We start from the raw sequence: 18743 nt of genomic DNA on the forward strand, positions 1-18743 counted from the left end.
GTAAGTGTCTGGATTTCTTTCTTTCTTGTTTTTGTTACTGTCTTCAATTTATGCCTACTGATCACATGATAAATGTGATAATGTGAAACTTATTCATTGTGCCCAAGGAATCTCTGAATATATCATCTAACACAAAACAGCTCACACTATAGTAAATTGTCAAATGTTTGCAAGGTATGTGGGAAGGAAACTTTCTTACACCCAAACATTTTTATATCTTGTATCTTTTATTCCACAATGAAAACAATATTTTATACTTTAAAATATGAGAAAATATCTAGCTTGAAAGGGTAGGTGAAAACATTAAATTCAAGAGTTGTATACTATAATTTAAATAAATAGACACTTGGATTATAGTGTATTATTTACAATATAGAAAAAATTGTTGACATGCTTAAATTATACACATGCCACTTATATGCAGAAAATATAGAAAGAAACTACAGTATAAATAAATATCGCTTTGAAGAGATAAGATTATGGATAATTTTTTTGGAATTTAATTTACACAATAATCAGGAACTATTTTCAAAGTGCAGGGAGAAAATTAATCCTTGAAGGATTGGGGTAAAGAGAAACTGAATAAGGAAATTAACACCAAGGCTAAGGTGCTAAGGGTGCAGCTTGGGGGAAGAGAACTTCACAAGCTGTGCACAGTCTTAGGTTCAATACTAAGCAATGCAAATAGTAATAATAAAAAAAATCTATACTAAGAAAGACTCATTGGCACACATACAATAGAGAGGATGTAGAAGATAATTATTGACAAAAATACCAGAGAACATATACTAATGTGAAAAATAGGAGGAACATCTCTCGGATATTCTGGTGAATTGCTATCCAGGTGTTCAGAAAGTAGCACAGTTTTTCCTTGTAATGAGATGTGAGGAGAATGTTCTTCATGGATCCTTTTAAAAAAAAACTAACATTTCTAGCACAGTATGATGATTTTTGCCTGTAATCCCAGAACTTGGAGGCTGAGGCAGGAGGATCATGAGTTCGAAGGCAGTTTGGTATTTATAGCAGGAACCTATCTCAAAAGGAAACAAAGTACCCCAAAACTAAAACAAAAACATTTGTGTGAAAGAACACATATTCCAGAGTGAAGAATGGCTGTTTCTTGTAGCAATTTGAGTGCAGGTAAAACAAGTGAATTTGACTTGATACACAGGTTCAATGCCACTAAGCTCTAGTTCTGGATGGGGCACAGCCTTAGAAACTTTGGTCTTTCTCTTTGTTTAGAAATACTGTTTTTTTCCTTGGTAAGCTATTCTGGAAATAATTTACCAATGTAACTTTAAGGGAATAAGCAAACAAAGCATACCATTTGGTGCTTTGGTTTATTAGAAATGCTAACTCCATTCAGAAGGATAGAGACAAAAAAATTTATAATTTATAATGTTGCAGCCCCATTATCATTAAAGCCTCTAAAAAAAGTTATGTCTGTTTAGATTGGTTTGAGACTATTAAGAATGCAGAAAGAATTAGGTTTTTTTAAGCATGTAGGCAGTAATTACTTTAAAATATTTTTCTCATACATTAAATAAAATCTACTCATGTTAATTTTAGCCCATGACATATTTTTTATGAGATGGATGTGTTTTCTTAAATATTCATCAAGGTTGTACCAATTATAAGCAATCATGTACTCCATTTTAAGGAACAAAAATACATGAATACACAGGACAGGTGCTTAAAAAATGTTATAGTGCAATCTAGAAACAAAAGACTCGTTTGTACGGAATATATAAGTAAGAATGATAAACATAAAGCAGATGATCTAGGCAGTGAGCTGTAACTCCAGGGTGGGCAAGGATACCAAACCTAGTCAGGAAAGAATCTCATTTTCTCTTTTCTTAAATAATTATTTGCTGAATCTTTATTTGCCAAGTACCTATCTAGTGACAATGGATAGAACAGGAAGTTAAACAGGCAAAAGTCAGCTCCACTGGAGTTTTTTGTCCATTGAAACCTGACAGCATCTCTTTGTAAATGAGTATGTTGTAATATGCTGGGATATCCATAGAAAGAGGCTGTATAATTATTAGAACTTACTCTATGGGTTTAATATTTCATCTAAACAAATACAATAAATTTCCCTTTAATATTTTTGTCCCTAGACATGGTCTATAGCTTTCACAGATAAATATTACTTGGTGGACTAACTAATAAAGCCAAGTGAAAACAAGCTTCTTAGCCGAAAGAACCACAAGTGCTGGGAATCCAACCAGTTCCATGTCAATGGGAAGAAAAAAATTATAAAAGGGAACCTCTTTTGATGAACATATGATGTTACTGAAATTATTTCATAATCAAAAGGGGGAAACAAGTCTTTATGTGTGTCAGTAAAATAGCTAGCTATTTTGAAAGTACTGTTATTATTTTTGTAGTAACATGATATGTAAATTACAAAATATCAAAAGAAAACAGTTTATCATTTTCTTCATATTTTCAGATTAATGACTCAAATCTACTACTAATAAAGTTTTATAGTTTTGTTCAAACAAAGAATGAACACAGGTTACCTTTGCCCATATGGTCAAAGTCAAGTTAATTCTGAACCTTATATAATTTAGAATTTCTAATACAAAACTTACATTATTCTGTTGAATTAAATGAGAGTCACCCTATCTTCTTTTCTTTTTTTCCTAACATAGAAGAAAATTAGCATACTTCAAAGGAAGATTTTGACTAAGAAACAAGCTTAATTTAGATTAAAAAATCATAAGAAATATTAAGCTACAAATTAATTGCAAACTGATTTTTTTAAAAAAATACATATAAATTTCTTAGTACTAACAAACATGAGAATATAAAAGAGAGTTTTAAATTTTAGCTTTTAAATAAAAAGATGGTTATAAATCTTGAAATTTTAGATGTAAATGTAAACCATTATTTTTCTAAATCATGAAAGTTCAGAGAACTTAAGAAAAATGAAATTATTGAGGAAACAGCTTAGAAATTTGTTTTATGTTGGCTCTATTATGTAGTCCACCAAGTAATATTTATCTGTGAAAGCCACAGACCATTTCTAGGGACAAAAATATTAAAGGGAGATTTATTGTATTTGTCTGAGATGAATATTAAAACCACCCAGGATTACAGAACCCCATAGAATAAGCTCTAATAATGATAGAGAAATAAGTATTCCAGGGAGAACAATTTAAAATTACTCTCAGAATGCAGAAACAGACAAAAAGATTTAAACAAATGAACTTAAGATAAAAAGTGGATTTTAGGGAAGTCCATCTGTTATCTTTTAATGAGAATGAAGACAGTCCTTTATCCTCTTATGTGAGATTTACTTAACCCTGGCTGAGATACTTCACTGTGTATATTGCCCAAGTATTTCACTGGTAATAGATCTACCCTGCCATCCTGATCAATGGGCACAACTAGTGAGCTGCAGTGAGATGCCCACATGTTAACAAGAGATATGGCTGGTGTAGTCTATCTTTGCTAACAACAAACTTAGCACTTGAGTTTAGTGTATGGCTGCTGTTTATCATGATGGTAAAGATTTAAGCTAGATTTTACTGACCAATTAAATACTGAAAAAGTATTATATAAACCCTATACTACCATGCATGTAAAACTTTTTTTTCTTTTGCTGGTACTGAAGTTTGAATTCAGAGCCACATTTAATTCTTACCACACTTTTTGAAAGTAGATATTGTTACAGATTTATGTCAAACAAGGAAACTCAGACACAGATTAAGTGACTTTAGCATTTTATTAGAGGAAACACAGGGATGTGAGAGTGAAGGTACAGAATTGGATTTTTTTTTAAATTAAAGAATACGTGTTTTTAAACACCTTCCACAGAATCCTCACTTAAATCTTCTTTCCTTCTCATCTTCCTGCTGGACTTGAGTTTTTGCCATGGCTACTTCATTTCCTGAAATAGGTGAAAGAAGTAGTTTTTCTTTGCAAAGGAGAAGGCTGGGGCAGGGGAAAGGGTGCAGTTGAAATATACACAATGGATTTGTATCTTGGTGAGTACAAAGCCCAAAATAAGCAAGTTCAGAAAATAAAAAAGCAGAGGAAGATTTATAACCTATACCAGCTAAGAAGAGCACAGGAATCATTTCCAAAGTGATGCCTTCCCTGAACAAAGGAAGTGTGGTCCTTTTATTCTGAGAGCCTACATATATTCATATAGAAATGTCCTTTGGTCATAATAACTTGGGTCATAATTCAAGAAGGAAAGATGATGATGGGTATATTTTTGGGGCGAGTTTAGGTGAAGGTCATTGGATAGGTTAAAATGGCCTACATAGACACTTTGGGCATGCTCAGTCATACCATAAAAATGGCAGGCAGAAATGCTTCTTGGTGTTCCTTGGTTTTTTCCTCCAAAACCTTTTAGATGAACAAAAAGGCAAGGGGACTTTGAAGGTGAGTTAATGTAAGAGTTTGCCCTAAAGGTACCTGCCATGCTTAGTCAATAAAATAGTGGGGTAAAGAACAAATATACATTATTATATTAGCCTTTGCTATTCTAACATTTTTTTTAAAGGGTAGGAATTTTGCCTAAAAGAAAAAAAAAACAGAATTTTGGAATATTTCAAGCTGGAATTCTATTCCTGTTTTAAAAACTGGAACATGAAGGAACAAAGAGTAGAACACACAGCACAGTATATTTTGGGGGACCCTATTTTGCAGTGAAGACCACCAATCAGAATCACTTTCAGATAACTGGTTAAAACAAATATAAAAGATAGTCCTGGACTTCATTCAATATCTACTAAATCAGATATTCAAGTGAATGATTTAGGAATTCACTTTTAACAGCTTTGCCCTCTTCTCCATCCCACCCTGAAATCAGATGAGTATTAACACTTAATAGTATTGAAAAAGAAGGCAGAGAAAGGTAAGCTGTGTTTTGTTTGTTTGTTTGAGATTTCACTAAGATTTGAGGTAAAGCTTTTTAGATGACAAAACACAAGTAATAGGTACAGGTACAGGAGAGGTATGGAGTATTATAAAATATTGAGAATTAGTCTGGTTACATTAGAGACTGTGCAGGAGCCTTCTAGAAGTATTGCATGAAGACTTTAAAGAGTAACCTTTATGAAGAACTTGAGGATGCAGAAGGGCAAGTGACAAAAGTCTCTGATGCTCTATGCTTAGAAGCCAGCAATTGGCAGTTACAGAAAGCACACTACCTTTGGTTACCTGAAAGTATTCAAAGCAAGAAGCATATAATTGCCCATTAAATTAATGTCTTTGAGTTAGCAATAATGCATTGCTTTGGCCCACTACAGTGAGCTGCATACAATATTGCAAATGAAGCTTTTCACTAATGATAGTTAAATCTCCCAGGAAAAATACTAGTTTGATAGCACTTAAGGTATAGGCTGCTCATTGTTCGCAGGAACCATAGATTCTGAATTTCAGTGGAGTTAGAATGTTGACCACGTCTTGGCCATTTGATCTTGAGCACATATTTCCCCTCTATTGTTCTCAGTTTTCTCATCTGTGGAATGGAAATAATAATTGTTCTTTAAACTCTTGGGTATAGTAAGAATTGAAATTTAAGTGATCATATTGTGCCTCAGCATAGAATATATCTATACTCTTTAGAAAGTGATGAATAAATTGTTTCTATTCTTCTGGTTAGTCCAGCTTTTGCCTAAGGCTTAAAATAATTGCTGAATTGAAAATAATTTACTTAATTTATATTATTTACTATACCTTCCACAAAATCCCCTCCCCCCTGCAGCAGCAGCAACAATAACAACAAAAGCAAACAAACCCAAAACACTTAGGAAGCAAAGTCTGCGTGTTGCTTCTATGAATGGTCATGTTTCTGACTGTTATATAGTCAATATTTGTTCATTTACCTTCCTCTTGACCTTGATTCAATCATGATAGATTGACCAATGACTGAAGAATAGTTCTCAAAATGAAGCAGGCACACATTTACGTGATTGGATGGTGTGATTGTACTGAAGACTTTAGCTATTGTATTAATAACTTGTTCAACATGTATCAGTGGTTATCTTTGCCTATGACATACTCATGACAAGAGTTTCATTAAGATCGATCCCATTCCCTTATATTGGGGGAGGGGAAGAAGATGAAGAGAAGCCATTGTCCAGTTTTATTACACTCACTCAGGGAAAAGGAAATAGGAGTCTAAATTGGGTAATGGAATTCAGGTGCAGATAGACTATAATAGCATATATAGGAATGATGTGACACTCTGGGAATATAGTTGTATGCTAAATTCCACTCAAGTGTATCCATCTTACATGACATACATGTGCTATAAGTAGAAATCAGAATTCTGAGTGGCCTGGAGCTAGTGGCCCATATCTGAAATTCCACCTACCTGAGAGACTGAGGTCGGGTGGATAGTGCATGGTCTCAGGCAGTCTGGGCAAATAGTTTTTGAGAACCTATCACCAAAATAGAGTGAAATGAAGTAGAGGTCCAAGAGCAACTGTGATGCAAGTAGGTAGAGATAGAGCATCTATTATGCAAGTGCCAAGCCATGAGCTCAAACCTCAGTCCCATCATTTCTATATATTCTGAGTGAAAAGAGATATAATGAAAATATTGAAGGGAAAGAATATGGGAAAGTGAAGAGAAAACTATATGTTTCTGGGGAAGGAATTAGCATCCAAAACATATTCCAATGGGTAAGAATTAGAGTACATGCCATTTAAGAATTGGAGTCCATAACAATTCCTTATAAATCTCCTACCATCTCTGATGGTGACCATTTGCTTTCTCATGTTGACCTGTAATTTTCTCTCTTAATTTCTTCTTTGTTCTGAAATCATTCTACCAATTTCTTCCCACAATCTCTTCATCTCTATCATTTTTCTCCTCTTGCCTCTTCTAGTCTATTTAGAAAGCAATGCAGTTTGAGGATGATGTTATAGATTTCAACCACGTATTCCTTTAGGAGATCAATATAATTTAGAGCACTTTAACCCAAGCTTTAAAAGGAGTGTAGGAAAGAGGGTTCCATCTTTATGTCTTCTCCTGGTCATTTTTATAAACCACCCTTTTCGTAGCCTCAAAAGTAACATTTACTATAGGCAAAGGATAGAAAGGAGGTACGCAGTAAAAAGGAATGCCAGATATTTGGGTACACCTTGCAACATACTATATCAACTTCAGGACCAGCGCACCAGATTCAGTCAGATAGTGATGACCTTATTTATTTGAACCAATTATAAAGGTGGGTGGTACTGGGTTAATTTGTCTTCAGGTTTTGGTTTCTCTTTAGGGATGGAGAAGTTATAGATACTGGGATGGAAAGTACAAATGTCAGTGTGGAAATCAAAGTGAATAGATGTTAGAAGTTAGGAGACCAGGCTATAAGTCTGTTTCTTACAGTATAACCACTACTTTTCACTTGTCTGCATTTGTTCTGATGGAAAATAACAACTTCTCTCTATGCCTTTCTTCCAGAATCTTTTCAGGGTAGTGTATCCACATCCACAAGTCTTTGTTACAACACCTTACTTATTTGGGAGGAACAGCGGGACACATTATTTCTAACAGCCACCAAATGTTTGACTAGGGTTTCTTTTTAAATTCAGCTTGAATAACAATTGATACTAACTAAATATTAAATCTATTACTGCATTTGTAATGCTTAAGACAACTTCTGTCACTGAACTGCTAATGTAAGGGTTTGCTATTATTATTACTATTTTGTTATTATTATTTCTTGATACCTCTGGCTGAATCAGATTGCTGTATTTTAAGTTCTTACTTTGTTATGAGTGTTTTTTCCCATCAAATCACTGGTCAAGGCTTATTATGCTTTCTTAATTGCTTAAGGTTTTGAAAATTCATCTCTAATGGCAGATATAGTTAAGTATCCTGCACTCATGAAACATTTTACTATTGGTCATTGTTTTATCCTGGGGTCCTAATACAGTGTTTGGGGCTCCTGATAAATATTTACTAGAAGAATGAATGAATAAAGGAAAAAAGGAACTAACACCACTAGGGAGTACCCTGACGAATTCTGAATCCAAAGAGACACTATTAATTGGTTGGTGGAAAAAAATCTCTGCTTTAATAGATCTAACTCAGTTCTTAACTGAAAATCTCAGGCAGATGGGCACATGTACACAATGGCTGTTTATATTTTTTTAGGATCTTTCTTTTTTGAATTACTGAAGCTGAGACATAAATGGGAAGAATGACAGTGTTCTCCCTGAATGAAAATTGTAGAGAAGAATTCCCATAGAATATCAACCAATCATGCGAGTCAGAGACTGTTGAGAAAGGTGCCAGAGGGCAGGAGCCCCAGGTTCCCTATTCCCTTCCTCAAGGAGTCAGGCTTCTGATCTAGGAACCTTTATTTCTCTTCTGTCCTAAAAGCTTTGAGGCAAGCCCTGAATAATGTCAGCCACCATTTCATTACCCAACAATCCCATTTATCATTTAATCTGATCTGTATTGAAAAAGTAGAAGCAGGTACAAAGCAGCAAAGCCAAAAGAATGAAAATGTACATGCTTTCTGATTACAGGAACATCTAATCCAAAGCATAGCTGGAGCTAAAATTAGGCCCCAGTTCCATCTTTATCTTGCCCCACCTACTTTCATTACAGTGCCAGGTCAAGTAGCACTGTAACCAGATGGTAGACATTTAAACTATGATAACTTGACTTCAATCTTCCTTGGGGTGGTGAGTGCCAGGTACTCTGTACCTCACTTATACTGTTGACGTTTTGGGCCCATCAGGGCTCTCTAAGACAAAGACTAATGCCACCCAAGTTCAAATGTTACGCTGTTTGTCACAAGGAAATGGCATCCCGGCTACTTCTGTTTCTGCCTTTTCTATCCACCAAGGAATTTAAATCAGCTAAGAGAAACTAACACCCTCTGAGCAGCAACTTTAAAGGGAAACTGTGTTGAGCTCTGAAATACAAGAACTGTTGTATTTTAGCTCCCAGAAATCATGTGGGGAATGATGATGAAGTATACTCTTAGATGTGGAACCACCTCCTCAGCCAAAATTCACAGAGCAACACTCTCCAAAGTAAACGTCCATCTTCTCACATCAGCATTATTTCTCTAAGCCCCATAAACAAAGAAAAACATGGAAGAGACAGGGCTCTGCTTATTTCAGAGTGTGCCCAAACTTACTTTTCAGAGTTAAGCACTTGAAAAATAAGAGTACATGTACTCTGCTTTTAAAAAATAAATAATCAGGTATTTTAATAGGTAAATAAAATTGTATATATTCATTGTATACAACCTAATGTTTCTAAATATGTATACAATATTGAGTGGCTTTATGGGGCTAATTAGCATATGCATTCCCTTACATACCAATTTTTGTGGTGAGAGCTCCACTTTGGTTTCTAAAAGTGAAGCATGCATTTGAAACCATAGCTTATGTTTACTATAGCACCATGTCATAGAGAGTGGGATGAGATTCTTCCACTGGGTTGGAGAGATGTTATTCTCTCAAAAGATTCCTTGTAGCTGTTTTTTCTTTCTTGGTTTTTTGAATCAGGATCATGAAGTAACTATTAGCTTTTGTCAGAGATGTATTTTAAAATTAAAAGAAGAGCTTAGAATATCTTTGAAGAAAAGGAAAATTGGAGGGAGAAGTCAATATAACAGAAAAGTTAAGTGAAACCAATTATTGCCTTTAGATATCAGGTCAATGTAATCATCATATTCTCTATGTCAGAGAGGTGCCCATCAAAAACATCAAAATAAATTCATTGGAAATAAAGGGCTAAGAATATTAGCATTCAATTTTATGAAAAGAATAAGTTATGGATGGGCTGGAGAGACCAAAACATAAATAATGTAAATAAAGAAAATACAACTATGATCTGGTGTTTCTTAAGCTTTATGTTGTAACCAAATCACCCAGAAGTCTAGTTAAGACAGATTACATGGCCAAGAGTTTGTATTTTTAATCAGTTCTCTTGTGACACTGATGCTGCGGGTCCAGGGACCACACTTTGAGAATTGTGGCTTGATCCCTACAGTTTTAATTCAGAATAAAACTGAAGCTGCACTGAAAGGCAGAATTTGGACAGCAATTGCATCTGGCTAAAACTAACAAGGAAAGAGCAGAATGAAATGCTACTGAAGTTTGTGAGCCTGGGTGAGCAGGACAAAAATAATTATGCAGTTAAAAGTGTTGTTGCTTGCTATGTGTTAGACAGTGCTGTAGCTTTTCTATGTTCTTTTTTTTTCTTTTTTCTTTTGCAGTGTTGGCACTTAAACTTAGGTCCTACACCATAAGCCACTCCTTCAGCCCTTATTTTTTTGTAATTGAGAAGTTTTTTTCTAGATAGGGTCTCACTAACTATTTCCCTGGGCTGTTTTCAAACCACAGTCCTCCTGATCTCTGCCTCCTGAGTAGCTAGGATTGAAGGTGTGAGCTACTGGCACCTGGCATTTCTTATGTTCTTCATTATGTTTAATTTTTACAGTAACTAATGAGTCAGTACCATCAGTTCTTTCATCCAATAAAATAAAGTTATCATAGTCAAATTCACCAGATTTAGATTGCTGGATTCTATCCTAGGTTTGTCTGACTCTCCAACCCACTGTCTGAACATTTAGTTTCTACTGCTGATAGCCTGGTGGATATTCAGACATATCATGACTCAGGTTTACAAGTCAAATTTCAGAAATGATGACCCATCACTTTCAAAGTTTAAGTGTTCACATGTTCCTTCAGGTCTTTTTTTTTTCCACAAAAGAGTGTAGAGCAAAATAAGATATTATTAGTAATCTTCCATTTTATTCCAAATGAAGTAACTGAAAGAGAAGAGTCTGGATTGGGGAGGGGGTCTAGATAAGGGTAAGAAAATTTAATAATGGTGTCCATGAATTCTTTTCCAGAGGTATTTGGATTTTTCAGGAGCCCCTGTTTCCTAAATTTTAAAATAAATTAAAGTCTAGATAAGGTGCTAATATTGAAGTTTGAATGTTTTTCCTACCCACTGAGATGAGACTGGAATGATGCAGAAGTCAGCTCAACAGCCCTGCTGTTATAATTTAAAAATTAGCATTTAACAATAGTTGGGAAAGAGACACATGAAATAAAACTGTGGATAACAAGGGTGAAAGAAAAAAGCTTGGACATTGTAGTCAAAGAAACATGAATGCCAATGCAAGTTCCATTCACAGTTATCTACCTGTACACAAACAAGTTTGTTGACCTCTCTAATGCATTTCCTTATTAGTAAAAGGAGAACTGTGACATTCAATAGGAAGGTAACACTCATTTTGTTGATACAGATAATTTAATACAGATAATATATATTTTATTTATTAATTTATATATAATATCATCTGACATAATATTTAATTAGCAGACACTTTTAACAATGGAAATGAAATGAAAAATGTTTATGAGTCTTTTTTAGGTAAACTATTTAAAATTGTTCTGCACTTGAAGTTTCAGGGATATTTTAAGACCATCTCCATTTGGCCTTATTTAATTGTTTTGTTTAGCAAACAAATAAATAGCTAATGCACTGTAAAGAAAATATGTGTTTGAAAAATTTTCTCCCCATTTTTGCTGGCTCTTAACTATGATTTGTCATTCGTTCGTGTGTTAGGCACAGCATCTAAATCTCTTTGCAGTTTCATATTTCAGTATCTCAAAATATAAAAATACCCATACTGAGCCAGCATTTGATTTCTTGCTGAACTGTTTTTCATATTTCCAATATAATTATGAAGCACTTACAAAGAAACAAATACTGAATTCTACAGAATATCATAGAAACCCTCATTTATTTATTCAAAGAAAGACATGAAAAGTATCTAAGACTGAAACTTAGTTGTCGGGTTACTTCTCAGGGTAAATGAAACCTAAAATAAACTTGAAAATATCTGGACAGATCCTAGAAGTGAATGGTTAGACATAGATTTTAAAAAGCAGTTACAGATGCTATAAACGGCCCTTGGTATATAAATAAGGAAACTTACCGAAAACAAGAAGTGCTGAATTCATTATCTTCATTTGAACTTTGTTTTCTGAACATTGCTTTTGTTTGGAATGTCTAATTAAAAGGGTTTAAGACCAAAACAAACAGTACTAAACGTACCAAACAGCTTCAAAACTGCACCGAGTCTAACCAGGTACACAAGTTGTTGAGAACCTAGTTGTGTCCCAGTGGAGCATTTGTGATGAAGGAGACAACATTTGGAACACAGTTACGCTGTCTAATTAAAGGAGACAGAGCACATAGAAACAACATAGTTGAGGAAGCAGTGAGTTTTATATGCTGATTTCTCCAAGGCTCTTTATAGTTAAGCTAGATGCTACATCATGGCAAGTAAAGAAGAAAAGCATGAATGTTATAGACAAATGTAACAATGTGAGGTCAGCAGGAGGTTTTGAGAATTGTGTGGCAAAGTGGAAGGCCTAGTTCTTCTTAGCCTGCTCCATTCAGTCAGGAATATGGTAGCCTCCATTGTACACGCATTTATTTCCATGCAGTGTTTTAGGAATTTGTATAGGTTGAGCATCTTTAATCCTCAAATCCCAAATATGAAATGCTCAAAAAATCTGAAATATTTTGAATGGTAACTTCATGCCCCAAGTGGAAAATTCTGCAGCCTGATCTTTTGTTTCATGAACAAAGTAATTGAAACTATTTCATGAAAATAGCTTTAGGTTATACGAATAAGGTATATATGAAACATAAATGAATCTTGTGTTTACCTTTGGGTCCCATCCTCAAAATATCTCATTATGTTCATGAAAATATTCCAAAATATGGAAGAAAATTTCAGAACTCAGAACAATTCCAATGCAAAGCTTGTGATAAAGAGTAATCAGTCTGTAGAGTAACAGGAAATTTTAATACAGAAGGTTGCTCAAGGTATATTTGTAGTTGCAGAAGACCAGAGAATACTGCTATCCTAGGTCATCATAAGAATTATAACCTTGGGAAATGATAAGGAAACCAAAAGAGCAATTGACATCTCTATGTATTTTCTTGTGATCTCTAGTGACTCAATGTCGGATCTGCAAAATTTTTTAACATCTGGGTGTACAAAAAAAGAGAGAAAATAAACCAGCATTTGAGATGCAGAATGTTTGTCACTGTGCACAAGCACTTCTTGTTTTATTCAATCCTCATAACTTTGAGATGGATGTATCCTGAATACTGTTTTAGAATCGTGTGGTATGAGGCTCAAAGCAGTCAGGAGACAGGGGAAAGGTCACAGATCTAATGAAATGAAGTTTGAATCCACCAAATTAGATGTCAAAGCAAAAAAGTCTCACTACACTTTGGTGCTACTATGTGCGATAGATGGGAAACCATCCTTGAAAAATAATCTTTGTACAAATTTTCAAGTGTTCCTGTCGTTCTTAGACCTTGAATTAGATACTATATTTATAAGATCTAACATATATATATATATATGTAAGAAATCTGTCACATTGTTTGCAGTGTACTCAGGAAGAGGAGTGTAAAAGTAAATAACAGTCAAGCAAGATGGCATGTTTTTTCAGTATGGTTTTACCATGAAGTTTGGCTCACTGTCAGCTTTGCATGAATACTTTTGCATTTCTTTTTAATGTGCATACAATATGATTATTTAATTTTCAATAGAAGAATCTAATTTTAAATGACAAGGAGGTAGGTATGAGGAATACATTTAGATAATGTAGGTTCAATTCTTAGGTCCACAATAATTGTAACTACTTCAGAGTTTTCTTCCATATGTGGGTGAAATGGGAAAGTTTCTAAGTTTCCTTTCATCTGTATCTGATGAACGTTGTAGTGACTTTTGCATGACTAAGAAGAGCATAAGTATAGGGACAGAAAAATATGGCACTATAACCTGACTATAAGACATATTAAGTCACATGATAATGGGTAAAATACTAACTCTTGTTAGGCCTCCATTTCAACATTTGTAAGGTTTAGATAATATTGTGAAATGCATCCAATATAGTGGCCAGTCATAACATACTTACATTGTGATTGAAACATATGGAAGATACAAGTAGTGAGAGGTATTTATCTTTTATGACAGCAGCATTTCAAGTGTTGTCCAGAAGACCCTAAGAATATTTGAGTCAATTTTATGGTTCTGCCAGATAAAAATATTTCTATAATAATACTAAGAAAGCATTTGAATTTTTCTTCTCCTATCCTAAATAGTGAGAGTATGGGCTTCCCAATGCTTCATGGCATGGGTTAATAACTTAATAAATGGCTAACAGAATGTGTGCTGGCATATTCAGGTGTCTTGAAACAAAATGGTTTTAATTTCTAATGTAGTAAGTGTTGAAAGGTAGAGCTCAATAAAACAGACTTTAGTAAAAAAAAGCTTTTGAGGTTCTTCAGTAGTTTTTAAGTTTGTAAATGGGTCCTGAGACTGGATTGTTTGAGATCAGCTACCTTGGGAAGATATTTAGTTTCATAATTACTTTGAGATAATTAGTTTGAGACAAAGTAATAATAAAGATTATTCCGATTTCTTGTATGCTGCATTAATAAAAATATTTTGTCACTTGTAAAGTATATTTTGGATACTGAAAGAAGAAATGTATTATAATGTCTGCAGTAGGACTCTTATTACAGAATATGCAGTAAAAACTGAACAAATGATAGTCTTAACAGCAGAGCAAAAATGAACATAACACTAAAGAAAAGGAAAATAGTTAACATTATAATTAATATTTCTAGGATCTTTCTATACAGTGTTGCCTTCTTAGGAGACAAAATTGTTCCCAGGCCAGATCAAGACTAGCCTATTGCTAAGTCCTTTACAGGACTCTTTCAGAAGAGCATATAAAATTAATGGTGTGAAGCAGGTAGAGGCTTGGGACCCCTCCAGGCACTGTGGGAGAGAGAGATTCCCTAGTTTAAGTACCCAAAACTGAAATGTTCTTCCAGGAACCATCACTGACCCTGGGATCAGACAAATGATCAGTGCAAGGCTGCTGAATCTAACCCCCATTTCTTTCACTTTATGATTTTAAAGTCACTTTTAGTGATAATTTTTTCAATTTTAGAAACACTGCAAAAATATGCTATCTCAACAGTAATAGCAATAACAATAATGATAGTTACTATTCATCATTTCTTTTTTTAAATTCATTTATTCATATGTGCATACATTGTTTGGGTCATTTCTCCCCCTTGCCCCCCACCCCACCTTCTTTCCCCCCTCGCTTCCAGGCACAACCTGTTCTGTGCTCTTCTCCAGTTCCATTGAAGAGTAGAAATAAGCAATAATAAGGAAGACATAGCATTTTTGTTAGTTGAGATAAGGACAGCTATACAGAGAGATTCCTAGCATTGCTTTCATTTACAAAAGTGTTACAACCCATGTTGATTCATCTCTAACTGATCTTTACACTGGTTCCTGATCCCTTTCTCATGTTGACTTCTGTCATTTTAAGGTTTCTGTATTATTTCCTCTGGAGTGGGGACATCAAATGCTTTCATGCTTTGGGTTTTCTATCTAACCCCATACCTCCCGTATGTGTTCTCCTTTTGTCATGTAACCCAAGTTCAAAAACATTGCTCTATTTGCCCTAGATCTAAAGACTGCACATGAGGGAGAACATAGGATTTTTGGTCTTATGAGTCTGGCTAACCTTGCTCAGAATGACGTTCTCCAGTTCCATCCATTTGATTGCAAATAATAAGATTTCATTCTTCTTCACGGCTGAGTAAAATTCCATTGTGTGTAAATACCACATTTTCATCTCTATCCATAAAGGAAATGCAAATCAAAACCATACTAAGATTCCACCTCACGCCTGTTAGAATAGCCATCATCAAAAACCCTACAAACAACAGGTGTTGGTGAGGATGTGGGGAAAAGGAACCCTTGTACACTGCTGGTGGGAATGCAAGCTAGAGCAACCACTGTGGAAAAAAATTTGGAGGCTTCTTAAAAATCTAAACATAGATCTGCCATATGATCCAGCAATCCCACTCTTGGGGATATACCCAAAAGAATGCAACACAGATTACTCCAAAGGCACCTGCACACCCATGTTTATTGCAGGGCTGTTCACAATAGCCAAGTTATGGAAACAACCAAGGTGCCCCACTACTTACGAATCTATCAAGATAATGTGGTATTTATTCATCATTTCTTCAGCATACTTTTCTCCGTGTTGAACACCAAGTATTTGGGAGTGTCACCCACCTGTCCAGTGGTATGTGGGGTCCTATTATCAACACCGTGGGAATGAGAGAATTGGAAAGCTTTTATATGTGTGTAAGTTTCAAAGACTTAATAGCTAATACTTTTGATGGAGTTAGGCTTCCCAAAATTCCACATGACAAAAGTCTTTGACAGACATTGTGTTTTATTGCAAAGTATTAAGTTAGCTTTATTGTTAAGTAATCATCTTCTAAGAGCCCAGCTAATACACCTGTGCAGAGCTGCATTTGTTTTAAGAATGTGTTGAGAGACTAAAGTTTCTGTTTCTGCTAAAGTCAGAATAGAACACTAAGTCTCAGTAATCTTAACAATGTGAGTGACATTTTGAAAAATTTAGACCTTTGCAAATAAGGAAAACTTTGACTGTCATAGCTCCTTTCTGCTAGTAAGAGAAATTCCTTGTATCTCAATTATAATACTGTATACTTGTAAAATGTTTTTTTATTCTTTACTATAGTAAAGTGTCAAAATAATGATATGAAACAGGAGAGGGCTGGTGTTAATGTCTTGTGGTTTAGATGATGACATCAAAACCAGAAAGCTTAAGTTGTCTCTTCATGATCGTTCATCCAGAAAGTGCAGTCATTCTGCAATCTTAAAGTTGTTTATGAATTCATAATTGGAACGTGCTTTACTAACATGCACTTTTTTCATAGGCAGGAGATCAATTGTAGTGACACAAGCTGAAGCATTATTAAACATGATAGCATCTGTTGTCACACTATGGTCAGCATAAAGTGATTACTTTATATAGAAACTGTATGAATAGTGTCATATACATTCACAAATTATGCAGAAATCATTGTGATCAGCACCTTATGAATGAAATATAAGCATACTTAATAGAGGAAGTAGAAGTTAGATTGTGTGGGGTTCCAATCCATTGTTCCAAGAAGCAAGATGCCAGCTGGCTTGTTCCTTACAGAGTGTCTATCCATCCACCTATCTGCAGATTTTCTTTTCCAAAGCTGGTAACTGGATCTCGAGAATGGCATTGCTTTCTGTTCCAAGAATTGGTCCTACATGTAAAGATATGAGCATAATCTTGGTCAGAAATTGCTCTTTATAGTGTAAGTAACTTGCAAAGACAACTGACCAGAAATTTTTAGCACAATCTTTACATATCATATTGGGTTAAAAGACCATAAAATAGATAGGTTATGTTATCTTTGTTTTATAAAAATTAAAATGTACCGAAGTAAGTGGTTTCTCCAAGATCACTGAACAACACCTTGTGGTATTAAAATGTTCACTAAGTTTGTCTTTCTATTATTACTAAACTATGTCCATTTCAACATTGCACAGATTTCTGGCAGTAACCTAGCTTATTTTGTAATTTTCTTAATAGTCTTTCCTATCTGTTAAAACCTCTATACTTTTGTTTTCTCAAAGAAATGCAACTGATTAAAAAAAATTAACACAGGCCTACTGAGTTATGGTAGATTTCAGATACTTACATATTTTTAAAAAGTAAAGTTATGTCTTGTCTTAATATAGTTAAAACTTAAAAGGAAGAAAACTCTTGAACTCTCTTGCATCAACCTGAGAATATTATTAGAAACATTTGTACGTTTATAATTATGTAATGTCAAAACATCTGGAAGCAAAAATGAGAAATTGAAACAACTGGCATTTTATCCATACACAGCCAAACAACAGACGTGGGGAAAGCTGGATGGGTATGTCATCTAATTTTGATGAATTCCTGGAAGAACAAACCCTAATTAACCATTCATTAATTCTTTGGGATTGTAAGTCTAATGATAATAATCTCATCTGAGGGTGAGGTAGCAAACTACAGTGTCAGCCTGCACTATCTGCACATTTTCTCTTTTCTTCCTTTCTCAGGGTTCTGATATGTTCTCTGCTTTCTTTGTCAAAAAGCATTGCTTAGTTTCTCAGATGTATTTGAGATTTGGGCATTTGATGTAAGCTATAAGGACCTCTTTAAAAGTATATTACTACTACATTCTTATGTCTGCTTTATTCACAAAGATTGGAAGGAGCAGAGTTATACCGGAAATTTTATTTCAAGAATTCAGTAGAATAATGGTGATGATATCTAAATTTATCCAGTTTATAGCTCTCTACACATGTTTCATTAATCCTTGTAGCATCTCTCTGAGGTATATAAAGGGCAGATATTATTAGACCCATTTTTCAAGTGTAGAAAATAAGGTAAAATGAGAAAGAAAATCATTTCCCTAAGACAGCAATTGAAGCTTGGCCAAACCACTCCATGTCTGCCATTGCAGTATTGCTCTAACACAGTACAAATATTAGATCATTAATTCTCAAACACCACATGGATAATACTTTTAAATTTTTTCCATAATGAAATATTTCTATATTTGTACATTTATAGATCTATATCTTTAGATTTATATCCAAGGAGAAGAACTTTTTTTTCTAATCATTTAAATGATTGTTAGAGAACTGAGAATTAATTAACTTCTTTGTCAACATCATGCTAGCCTTTATATCACAGTACAACAGAGAATGATAACAGGGAATATCTAGTACACTTAAGAATTAAGCCAAAACAAAATGTACAGTAACATTATTAACACAAATTTACCTATATGCC

The 18743-nt window shown here is 34.4% G+C and overlaps 1 protein-coding gene across 4 annotated transcripts in view; it reads left to right on the plus strand.

Annotated features, from left to right (window-relative positions):
- The window catches only part of Cdh8 (cadherin 8), a 346818-nt gene that overhangs the window by 220325 nt on the left and 107750 nt on the right, over positions 1–18743 (plus strand). The window lies entirely within an intron of this gene.

Source organism: Castor canadensis, chromosome 15, assembly GCF_047511655.1.
Source record: "Castor canadensis chromosome 15, mCasCan1.hap1v2, whole genome shotgun sequence".
Lineage (NCBI taxonomy): Eukaryota > Metazoa > Chordata > Mammalia > Rodentia > Castoridae > Castor > Castor canadensis.